A 13,053-nucleotide genomic window follows, 5' to 3' on the forward strand; every position below is an offset into this window, starting at 1 on the left:
ACATTCTGTTGGCACCCACCTACAAAGGTAGAAATGATAATCGCGATAAAATAAGAGCATTCAGGGCTCGTTTTTCCCGCGTACCGTTAAAAAAAAAGTTTCAAATGTGTGTGAAATCTTATGGGAGGTAACTGCTAAGGTCATCAGTCCCTAACCGTACACACTACTTACCCTAAATTATTCTAAGGACAAACACACACACCCATGCCCGACGGAGGACTTGAACCTCCACCGAGACCATCCGCACAGTCCATGACTGCAGCGCCTGAGACCTGTCAGCTAATTCCGCGCTGCGCGTACCTTTCGAGAGTGCAACGGTAGAGACAGCTTGAAGGTGGTTCACTGAACCTTCTGCCAGGCACTTTTTTGTGAATAGCAGAGTAATTACGTAGACGTAGATGAACGGTCTTGATCTTCACCGTGGTTGGAGCAAAAGAGCGCCCAATGACAGTTTAGACAGAAACAGAAATTTGTGCTTGGCCCTACTCGGCACACCTTGGCGAGAAGAGTACAGAAGCTGCGTTATAGTCTATATACGTAGCAGACAGAGATTGGAATACGTGAAGCAAATAATTGAGGACGTAGGTTGCAAGTGCTACTCTGAGATGAAGAGGTTAGCACAGGAAAATTCGTGGCGGGCCGCATCAAACCAGTCAGTAGACTGATGAAAAAAAAAAAAAAAAAAAAAAAAACGTAGCATTGGCGTCTGCTGTCGATACCACAAAGTTGCCCACCCTCGCCCGCACCACAGTCAGCGACCTGTCTTGAAATAGATCAACGCACAAACGCGGAGTTAGTTCTACATCATACCATGGCCCAGTCAATGCCTAGTCCACGGCAAGCAGCGAGAAGGGTACCGTGTCTGGTGGCAACGAGACAATCAGAAACTTCCTGGGAGATTAAAACTGTGCCGGACCGAAACTCGAACTCGGGACCTTTGCCTTTTACGGGCAAGTCCTCTACTTAGAGACAATCAGGTAGACTAAGTTAATCTGTAGATCTTTGCATATGGTTGTGGACTTTGTCTTTGAATAGTGCTACCAGTGTAATTTCTATAGAACGAACAGAATTACGAGAAAGAGTTTCGATTTGTATTTCCAACGACAATCTATTTCAACACAAGTGTTAGGCTGGTTCTGTCTATTGAAAGGTGGCTACACTGAGTCACAGCGCCAGAGATTGCGCCAAAGATTATTATTCGGCTGCCTCCACTGGCGCAGTAATAATTCAGAGGATGTCGAGGGCAGTCGTTCTGTTGGGCGAGAGAGTAGAGGATCTTTGAGTGTTGACTGAAATGTTGTACTGTTCTGTTGGTGTAATGTGTAGATGGAAGAAGACGCAATTGTCAGAATGTATTTGAGAAAGGAGATGGGCTTTTGATTTATGAAGCTGGTGTAATGGAATATTTTCGTCAATGTATAATGATGTAAAAAGTTATTACAGTTTTCTTTAATAATAGTCCGTCATTCTCACAGGTACAGTCAACAAAGCATCTGGCTCGTGTTCATTTATTAGACTGGTTTCTATGTGCAATTATAGTATTTCTGGTTTTTCAATTAGTTCTTTGTAAAAGGCGTTTAAAATATTTTGTCGTATTGAGAAAGAACCAAGCCATGTACATTGAGTCACACTACCACACACAGAACAGCTACACTTGTGCTTTGTTGTTTCGTAGTTTTTATAGTTGCAGGGGACTTAATTAATCAATTGTGTTAATGGATATTCCTTGTCATTCCTTATTTTTATTTTATGCACTCAGGTTGCGTGCTAATGATAGTCAGGGCCAACCGGTTACGAGACTTCGTAACCGGCCACACAGCTTGTAAAATTATTGCATTTATTCATTAATATTAGTCTTTTCTTTTTAATTAAGCCCCCATGCACTATGTACATGAAAGTACCTACGTTCTGATCCACAGTCATCGCAAAAGGAGAAATTTTATAACAAAAGATAAGATTTGATTGTAAATGTATTTCAATTCTTACATTTTACGCGTGCAAGAATGGTGTCATTCATCACCTGATTAGAGCCTAATTCACTTACGGCAACCCATCGCAACAGAATCTGTCCAAATACGACGAAAAACAATGATTTCTTCAGATGGCGGCTCCAAAATCTAGAGCAGAGCTTTCCAAACAGTGTCCCGACGCCCTGACGTCTCGTGTAGTAGTATCAGCCGCACGGAGTCTAGAGACAATCAGACTTTTCAAGTGGCCGCGCTGTTAGAGGCGACATGTCACTAATCGTGCGGTACCACCCGCCGGAGGTTCGAGTCCTCCCTCGGGCATGGGTGTGAGTGTTGTCCTTAGTGTTAAGTTAGTTTAAGTAGTGTGTATGTCTAGGGACCGATGACCTCAGCAGTTTGGTCCCTTAGGAATTCACACACATTTAGTAGTATCAAGGGTATCACGACATAGGTAAATTCAGAACGTGAAACAAATGGAAAACTTGTGACAAAATAATACAAAACGTCCTTCTCTTAGTTCAGTGTAACCACAGGTCACGTATTAAACAAGTGCAGTTAATAACAAAATACATCCATCAATTCTTGATCATTTAGTGGGACTGAAATAGAGGATGGATGGATATTTCCCAACACTAGATATAAACCAGTGTGACTGGAAAAGAAATACTTTCGAACCTTCCAGATTTTGGAAACTTAGACTTGTTAAAGAAGAGGATCTGACAGGCCTGGAGAACAACCGCACTTTAAAACTCAAGTACTAAGAATCAGATTTATGCAACTTCAAGATTTCTACTCAAGTACTATAATTCTACCTAAGTTAAAGAGCATTCAACATTTTGCTGTAGTTTTCTACAACATATTCGTGTGAATGTGGTTTTTCTCTTATGACCAATATACAAATAGTTAAACGTGGAAGTTTGAGCAAGATGTATGAGGAGATCCGTGACAGTTGATCCTACACTGAGCTAATATAAGACAGATTTGTAATGCTCGTCTAGCCCATATGAGTCATTGAATCCATAATAGTTCTGGACAGTTTTCTATCTGTAAAATGGTGTTTAACGTAAGCTTAAAAATGAAATATAGGGTGAATCAAGAAGGACTTTCTAACTCTGGAATGATACAGAAATTTACATAATCAGTAGATATGTCAATTTGTAGCAAACAATCTCAAGTTTCACATAAAAGTGTCAAGCGTTATTTTGGTTCCATGTGACTACCATTTGTGACGCGGTAAACATCCCACACGGGAATCGATTTCTTTCCACTCTCGATGCAGCAAATCGATCATAACTTGTTCAGTGACACCGTAGATTCGATTTCTCAGGTCGGCTAAATTGTTTAGCAGTGGAGGAACAAACACACGGTCTTTAACAAAACTCCAGACCAAGAAGTCCAGTGCTATCAAGTCGGGGGAGCGAGGGGGCCATGCGATTGCTCCTTCGAGGCCGGTCTACGGACCTGGGAGGCGATTATCGAGGAAACCTCGAACTTCTATGAGGAAACGAGTTGGTGCACCGTCTTGCTGATAGTAAACCATCCTATCTCGGTCATCTTCATCGCCCTGTGGAATTTAAAATGTTTTGCAGGCATATCCATATACACAATACCAGTGACAGTTTTTTCCATGAATAAGATTGTTTGGTTGATTTGTTGGAGGGCACCAAGCAGCTAGGCCATCGGTCCCATCGGATTAGGGAAGGCTGGGCCCTTTCCAAGGAGCCATCCCGGCATTTGCCTGAAGCGATTTAGGGAAACCACGGAAAATCTAAATCAGGACTGCCGGATACGGGTCTGAACCGTCATTCTCCCGAATGCGAGTCCAGTGTGCTAGCCACTGCGCCATCTCACTCGGTCATGAGGAAAGGACTGTACACTTTCAATTTCCTAAGGACACAAAACACATTAACTTCGATGCATCCACTATCGTATTCCAGGGTTGCATGTGATTTTTCGTTGCCCCATATTCTGCACTTGTAGGTGTTCACCATGACACTGATATGAAATGTTACTCATCACCGCAGATTAATGTGTTCAGTAACGTCTCGTCGTTCTCTGTCCGATGCAACATTTCCGCCCAGAATTCCCCACGAGCAACCTTATCTGCATCGATAATGTGCTGCGCCATAGTGAATCTGTATTTTTTCAGGTATAAACGTCTACGCAGTTTTTTTGCGGAATCTCGCATAACCATATACTCGCGGGCGACGTGGTGATTTGTCATTTCGCAGTGAACAACCTGTCTCAACAAAGTGCTTCTGGCAAGAGTAAATTGTGGGCCTGCTTGGGGGTTCTTTAGCGTATTCGGTATGAAATTTAAGTCGAACAGTTGTTGCCGAGTTCGTTTCATGAAACCAAAACCCACAGGGAGCATGCTCCGCACCATTGAAATCAGCCATTTTGAATGTGCATTACACTGGCGCTCCTGGTGGCGGAGCGGGGTACTATTGCGCGACATGACTCGAACTTCAGGCTGTTTGCTACAAATGAAACATCTACCGATTCTATATCATTGTTGGAAAATCCTTTTTGACTCACCCTGTTTCAAAATCATCATTTTGTTACAATAGAATTGCTTTTATTAATAATAACATTAATGAACGGGAGTCTTGTGAAACGGTGTCGCCATGAGAAAAAATTTGGAAAACATTGATCTAAAGATAGAGATTGATGATGATGATGATGAATGTGAGGCCCCATACTCCGAGGAGCGTAGGGGACGATGCGGGAGACCCGCACCGTCGACTAAGTAAGGTCCTAGCGGAGGTGGTTTGCCATTGCCTTCTTACGACCGTAATTGGGATGAATTATGATCATGAAGACGACACAACACCCAGTCATCTCGAGGCAGGGAAAATCCCTGACCACGCCGGGAATCGAACCCGGAACCCCGTGCGCTGGAAGCAAGAACGCAACCGCAAGACCATGACCAAAAGTTCATTTCCTTATTTTGCAGCAAATAAGAAAATTTAGAGCTACATTCTGCCAGATTCGCAATGAATTTTAACCAGAACAGCCAGAGGAAACACTGAATGGTTTTTCTGCCTTCTGTTATGGAGTGCGCTTTAGGATCACACTGCAACGGGCGGTAAACTAGCTCTCCTCCTCCCCCCCCCTTCCTCCGCCCACCCTCCCCCCTCCAAATCACATGGCGTGACCCCATAGCTTCCAAAGAGGGGTAAAGCTGCCTACGCAGTGAGGACGGGCTGGTGCCCTTTCCAGTCTACATACTTACAACCAACCCGCAGGATGCCCTCTTGTTGACCACCTTAAACGTGAGCTCGGAGTACGTTTCGTATTTGGCTGTGGCTGAATTTCTCTTTGTAGTATGACGGACTTGGGCCCTATTCACAGATCTGCAATCTTTCCCAATGTTCATTCTTTGTATAAAGTCTGTTACTAAGAAGTTCGTGTTGTGTGCTGAACTCTCAACTTGAACCGAACTCGTAACTAGTCTTATTGTACGAATGACCATAACAGATGAGCTATTCCAACACACTGTCAATCGAAGTTGGTATAGCTTTGCTAGACCCTGAATAAATGAACTGATGGATAGTCCTTTTCATGATGTTTTAAGTTGCTTCATGTAGATAACTGGAACCTTCAGTTTCGCGGCCCACACTCTCTCCGCCAGACTCACGACCCAGACTCACAACTGGCCTTCACAGCTATAATACTGTTAGTACATCTCTCGTACTTTCCAAAATTCCCAGAATCTGTCATGCTTACATAGCGGGAGAAGAAAGAAATTGTGGAGAAACGGCTTAGACACAGCCTAAGGGGCTGTTTCTCAATTGAATCCTTCATTCTACAGTGGAGTGCGCACATACTCCGCTGCAGACTGACGATGCATTCTGGTTTGGGAAGTAACAACGTGAAAAAAAATCATAGTGAAATACTATGAGATCTCTTGTGTACATAGTTCCGCGTAGTCAGCGCTTACACAACTTTCCCACTAGAGCGCGCCCCGCTAAGCACAACAGCGCAGGCGCAGCGCTCGTCCGTCTCCGCTCTACGCGATGGCGCTGCCTTAGAGACGAACCAAATTCTGCTTCCGTCGATCCGCGTATTAATATGTAACGCAGACAATGAGATTGATGCTAACGTAGAACCTTTCTCCTCGTGGATCACACTCGCGCAGTAATATCTGAATGCGCGAAGTATTATAATGAGTGTACAGACCTCCGATTAGTCAGTCTGCTTTTGTCTGCACCAGTCTGTACCAGTCTCCATTTGTCTGCACCAGTCTGTACCAGTCTATAGTCAAGTTTCAGTCTGTACCTAATAAGGTTATCATATTCCTGTACATAGCCATGAAGATAAATGTATAGACACCTTGTCAAGTATCAGAGATATCGGAGAATAAGATTAACGTACCAAGACCAAAGGAACTTCAGATTTTCAATTGAAAACAGCATCCAGAATCAAGTTACGTAGTCTATGCTTTTTATTATTTTAATAAATGTGTGTGAAAATTAATCAAGTTGTGTTTAAAGTTGGTCATCGTCAATCTGCTACTCTAAGCGTGCAAGTGGCATTTCTATCGTCTGACCTAAACACGCCACGAAAAGACCACGAGATATATTGCTGACACTCGCCTACTTCGTTAGAGCGAGGTCTTACAGTACGCACACCACAAGATCTCTGTAGGGTTGACAATTCGCACAGGGCTCACAGTTGAGCTCCAACATAAACAAATACAATGCTTTGCGCATAATAGGCAGAAAGATCAATTGTTGTACAGTTAGACGATTGCTGGTCAACGTCACGCCTCTTGCGAATGCAACATGGAAGGGGGAAGTTGCAGTCGTACAAGAAGTACTGTTTGCTTTAGACAGCACTTAGCTTCTGGAATATAAGCGCAGATGTAACTGTATGGAACAGATCGGTACCTGTCATGCTTGGACAACAGGGGGCACGCAGGACGCTAGCCACGTGCGTATTATTTCACAAAAATCTAAAACCGACGGCAATAACTAAGACGAGTGCCGATGTAATATGCTCGGAGCATTGGCATACTGTGATACTACCCGGAAACAACACTCTTACCTGTCGTGACATGAAAAGTGGGCTTCTAAGCCGACGTGGCACATCATTTGCCATCCGTTTGCAGTCTTTTTCAGGTTTCAACTGCACCACTGTTCCGAACTCTCCACTCTAGAAATGAAAGTAACAAGCCCAGTGACTGATATGTCCGATGATTTCTTTGCGATTAGAAGTCAAGACGAAACGAGGGCACAGGGTGATGACAAATTAACGATCCTGGTCTGCACCAATACGCTAAGGTAAAAGTGTCTTGAGGCAGAGTTGTGGTAATAAACAATCATACTGAAGGAAAATTTAGGAACACTGCAACAGCATGGGGCGCTCCTTGGAGTACGTACGGCGGTAGCTCTTCTGCGTTTGTAGCTGTTCTATGTAAAACCGTACAGAGTAGGGCTATTGGAAAATGTGTTACTGTCAGTAACTCTTACTGTTAGGTTTTAGCCTGCTGAAAAAAGTCCACTATATGTGCGAAATCGATCTTTCGCCCTGCACTGCCCGGACGTTTAATTCAGATGTCCTACGTTCCTCGTTCTATGGTCACTTTGTAGACGTTCCTAATTTATCACAGCGTTACGAAATCTGTGCGTTATTTTATTGTAAAGATGTTCCTATTTTATTACAGCGTTACGAAACCTGTTTCGATGTCGAAACGTTGGTAGTGAGTTTTATTTTGAAATAAACAAGAACCCAAGTAAAGCCAATATACACTGAGGTGGCAAAAGTCATGGGATACCGCACAATATCGTATCGAACGTTAATATTTGTTCAGGGGGTGTCCAACGACTTGCTCAGTGCATGCCACGCTGAGTTGCTACAGTAGGCTGGGAAAAAAGAGGTCCGACATGATGTTTAAAGGTATCCGATGACTCTAACCACCACAGTGTAATGCTGCACGCCTTTGGTTGATAAAACAACGTAAGTGGAAAGTAATGGACTCGAGACGTAGTATATTCCTAGGATTAGCATTTTTGTGTTTTCAAATGAGGCAGTGCGTAGAGTGCACCAGTGGCTCAGTGAAACATTTTGAGGACACAATTCAGGCCTGAGATCATTTCTCGTATCATGAACGGCGCACACACATTCAGGTTTTCGTGAGCGAGGATGTTTATTTCAACATTCTCGATGATTTCTTCATGGTGAGTATGTTGCGAGATGACAACAACCTTCTGCAAACGGACGCACCCTTACATCTACATCTACATGACTACTCTGCAATTCACATTTAAGTGCTTGGCAGAGGGTTCATCGAACCACAATCATACTATCTCTCTACTATTCCACTCCCGAACAGCGAGCGGGAAAAACGAACACCTAAACCTTTCTGTTCGAGCTCTGATTTCTCTTATTTTATTTTGATGATCATTCCTACCTATGTAGGTTGGGCTCAACAAAATATTTTCGCATTCGGAAGAGAAAGTTGGTGACTGAAATTTCGTAAAAAGCTCTCGCCGCGACGAAAAACGTCTATGCTGTAATGACTTCCATCCCAACTCGTGTATCATATCTGCCACACTCTCTCCCCTATAACGCGATAATACAAAACGAGCTGCCCTTCTTTGCACCCTCTCGATGTCCTCCGTCAATCCCACCTGGTAAGGATCCCACACCGCGCAGCAATATTCTAACAGAGGACGAACGCGTGTAGTGTAAGCTGTCTCTTTAGTGGACTTGTTGCATCTTCTAAGTGTCCTGCCAATGAAACGCAACCTTTGGCTCGCCTTCCCGACAATATTATCTATGTGGTCCTTCCAACTGAAGTTGTTCGTAATTTTAACACCCAGGTACTTAGTTGAATTGACAGCCTTGAGAATTGTACTATTTATCGAGTAATCGAATTCCGTACTATTTATCGAGTAATCGAATTCCAACGGATTTCTTTTCGAACTCATGTGGATCATCTCACACTTTTCGTTATTTAGCGTCAACTGCCACCTGACACACCATACAGCAATCTTTTCTAAATCGCTTTGCAGCTGATACTGGTCTTCGGATGACCTTACTAGACGGTAAATTACAGCATCATCTGCGAACAACCTAAGAGAACTGCTCAGATTGTCACCCAGGTCATTTATATAGATCAGGAACAGTAGAGGTCCCAGGACGCTTCCCTGGGGAACACCTGATATCACTTCAGTTTTACTCGATGATTTGCCGTCTATTACTACGAACTGCGACCTTCCTGACAGGATATCACGAATCCAGTCGCACAACTGAGACGATACCCCATAGCTCCGCAGCTTGATTAGAAGTCGCTTGTGAGGAACGGTGTCAAAAGCTTTCCGGAAATCTAGAAATACTGAATCAACTTGAGATCCCCTGTCGATAGCGGCCATTACTTCGTGCGAATAAAGAGCTAGCTGCGTTGCACAAGAGCGATGTTTTCTGAAGCCATGCTGATTACGTGTCAATAGATCGTTCCCTTCGAGGTGATTCATAATGTTTGAATACAGTATATGCTCCAAAACCCTACTGCAAACAGACGTCAATGATATAGGTCTGTAGTTAAATGGATTACTCCTACTACCCTTCTTGAACACTGGTGCGACCTGCGCAATTTTCCAATCTGTAGGTACAGATCTATCGGTGAGCGAGCGGTTGTATATGAGTGCTAAGTAGGGAGCTATAGTATCAGCGTAATCTGAAAGGAACCTAATCGGTATACAATCTGGACCTGAAGACTTGCCCGTATCAAGCGATTTGAGTTGCTTCGCAACCCCTAAGGTATCTACTTCTAAGAAACTCATGCTAGCAGATGTTCGTGTTTCAAATTCTCGAATATTCCATTCGTCTTCCCTGGTGAAGGAATTTCGGAAAACTGCGTTCAATAACTCCGCTTTAGCGGCACAGTCGTCGATAACAGTACCATCGGCACTGGGCAGCGAAGGTATTGACTGCGTCTTGCCGCTTGTGTACTTTACATACGACCAGAATTTCTTCGGATTTTCTACCAAATTTCGAGACAATGTTTCGTTGTGGAACCTATTAAAGGCATCTCGCATCGAAGTACGTGCCAAATTTCGCGCGTCTGTAAATTTTAGCCCATCTTCAGGATTTCGCGTTCTTCTGAACTTCGCATGCTTTTTCCGTTGCCTCTGCAACAGCGTTCGGACCTTTTTTGTGTACCACGGGGGATCCGTTCCATCTCTTACCAATTTATGAGGTATGAATATCTCAACTGCTGTTGCTACTATATCTTTGAATTTGAGCCACATCTCGTCTACATTCGCATAGTCAGTTCGGAAGGAATGGAAATTGTCTTTTAGGAAGGCTTCTAGTGGCACTTTATCCGCTTTTTTAAATAAAATTATTTTGCGTTTGTTTCTGATGGATTTGGAAGAAATGGTATTGAGCCTAGCTACAATGACCTTGTGATCACTAATCCCTGTATCAGTCATGATGCTCTCTATCAGCTCTGGATTGTTTGTGGCCAAGAGGTCAAGTGTGTTTTCGCAACCATTTACAATTCGCGTGGGTTCGTGGACTAACTGCTCTAAATAATTTTCAGAGAATGCATTTAGGACAATCTCGGAAGACGTTTTATGCCTACCACCGGTTTTGAACAAGTATTTTTGCCAACATACCGAGGGTAGGTTGAAGTCCCCACCAACTATAACCGTATGAGTGGGGTATTTATTTGTTACGAGACTCAAACTTTCTCTGAACTGTTCCGCAACTGTATCATCGGAGTCTGGGGGTCGGTAGAAGGAGCCAATTATTAACTTAATTCGGCTGTTAAGTATAACCTCCACCCACACCAATTCGCACGGAGTATCTACTTCGACTTCACTACAAGATAAACCACTACTGACAGACACCAACACTCCACCACCAATTCTGCCTAATCTATCTTTCCTGAACACCGTCTGAGACTTCGTAAAAATTTCTGCAGAACTTATTTCAGGCTTTAGCCAGCTTTCTGTACCTATAACGATATCAGCTTCTGTGCTTTCTATTAGCGCTTGAAGCTCAGGGACTTTTCCAGCGCAACTACAACAGTTTACAACTATAATTCCGGCTGTTCCTTGATCCAAGCACGTCCTGTAATTGCCAAGCACCCTTTGACATTGCAGCCCATCCCGCACTTTCCCGAGGCCTTCTAACCTAAAAAACCGCCCAGTCCACGCCACACAGCCTCCGCTACCCGTGTAGCCGCCAGCTGAGTGTAGTGAACTCCTGACCTATTCAGCGGAACCCGAAACCCCACCACCCTATGGCGCAAGTCAAGGAATCTGCAGCCAATACGGTCGCAAAACCGTCTGAGCCTCTGATTCAGACCCTCCACCCGGCTCTGCACCAAAGGTCCGCAGTCGGTTCTGTCAACGATGCTGCAGATGGTGAGCTCTGCCTTCATCTCGTAAGCAAGACCGGCAGCCTTCACCAAATCAGATAGCCGCTGGAATCCAGAGAGAATTTCCTCAGATCCAAAGCGACACACGTCATTAGTGCCGACATGTGCCACCACCTGCAGCTGGCTGCACCCTGTGCTCTTCATGGCATCCGGAAGGACCCTTTCCACATCAGGAATGACTCCTCCCGGAATGCACACGGAGTGCACACTGGATTTCTTCCCCTCCTTAGCTGCCATATCCCTAAGGGGCCCCATTACGCGCCTAACATTGGAGCTCCCAACTACCAGTAAGCCCACCCTCTGCGATTGCCCGGACCTTGAAGGCTGAGAATGATCCTCTGAAACAGGGCAGGCGGCTGCATCTGGCTCAGCCAGAGACAGTGCCTGAAACCGGTTTGTCGGACGCACCGGGGAGGCTTTCTGATCAGCCTCCGGGGACACCTTTCGCTGCCTGCCACGCCTTGGAACGACCTCCCAATCAACCACAGGCGAGGGCTCAGCCCCACTGCGGGCAGCAACCGGGGCAACCACAGCGGCAGACCGATCTGGGGACAGACGGGATGAGGTTGACATCCCCGTGATACCCGAGTCCGGCTCCCCACAGTGGTGCCCATTGGCAACAGCCTCAAGCTGCGCGACCGAAGTCAGCGCCGATTGCAGCTGTGAGCGAAGGGATGCCAAGTCAGCCCTCATCCGAACACAGCAATCGCAGTCCCTGTCCATTCTAATTGATGTTTAACAACAGTTACTGAAACACGAGTCCGTGCCTAGATAACGCAAGCGGAACACACAAAGAATGTATCAACTAACCTGTACAAATGCCTAACGACTGCGCTACAATCTGCTGAATTTACGATTACAGTAACTAAAACTCGAAATTGCACCTCCTATACGAAACTCACACGCAATTTAAATAAGAATCTACGAAGTAAACACTAAAGCGCGATGCTACAACTGTCAAATTCTATAATACGCCCGAAATATATGAATTAAACAATGCAAGTACCCAAAAACACGCAAAGAAATTAATTAAACTATCTAACAAATAAGTAAGCTAGGGTTATACGACTTGCTGCAGCGGCTGCTTATCCAACGGCGGCAGGGAGCACACTCCGTTTCCGCGTTGACGAGCACTCATCCACACTTCTGCACCTCGACTGGTCCATCAAATAAACCGATTTTAATCCCACAAAAAATACGTGTGACTGTTTGTAACAGCGGCTGAAACGTAGCAAATGTACATTGGTTATGCTATTACTGAGATGAAAAGCAGAGAAATACTTTAGTGACTTACAGAGATGCGTTGACAAGAGAAGGATAGTAATCTCCGCACAATGAAAAATATTCTTGGAAAGATAGAGGTCGTTTAAGTAACATATGCCTCTACAATGCAGGCCTCACTCAAGAGACAAGAACATCATTTGAAGTGACTGCATACCAGTATGAAAAATGTATGGACCTTCAAGGAATTCTCTAACAATTTGGACAAAATAAGATCTCAGAACGTTGAGGAAATAACAGTAGGTAACGGAAGAGTAATACTTCCCAATATAAATGAAAAAGGGAAATGGGTAAGGAGCTAGTAGTAGGATGTGGAAAAGCGAACACTTTTGCGATTCTTGTGACAACCTCACAGAAATCATGAAGGATTTAACGATTCTTTCCCATCAATCCCAATGAATTTTTAAGTAC

At 44.3% G+C, this 13,053-nt stretch overlaps 1 protein-coding gene across 1 annotated transcript in view; it reads right to left on the minus strand.

Annotated features, from left to right (window-relative positions):
- The window catches only part of LOC126272360 (monocarboxylate transporter 1-like), a 212,555-nt gene that overhangs the window by 30,717 nt on the left and 168,785 nt on the right, over positions 1 to 13,053 (minus strand). The gene's annotated exons all lie outside the window — the stretch shown is intronic.

The sequence above is a fragment of the Schistocerca gregaria genome, chromosome 5, assembly GCF_023897955.1.
Source record: "Schistocerca gregaria isolate iqSchGreg1 chromosome 5, iqSchGreg1.2, whole genome shotgun sequence".
NCBI lineage: Eukaryota > Metazoa > Arthropoda > Insecta > Orthoptera > Acrididae > Schistocerca > Schistocerca gregaria.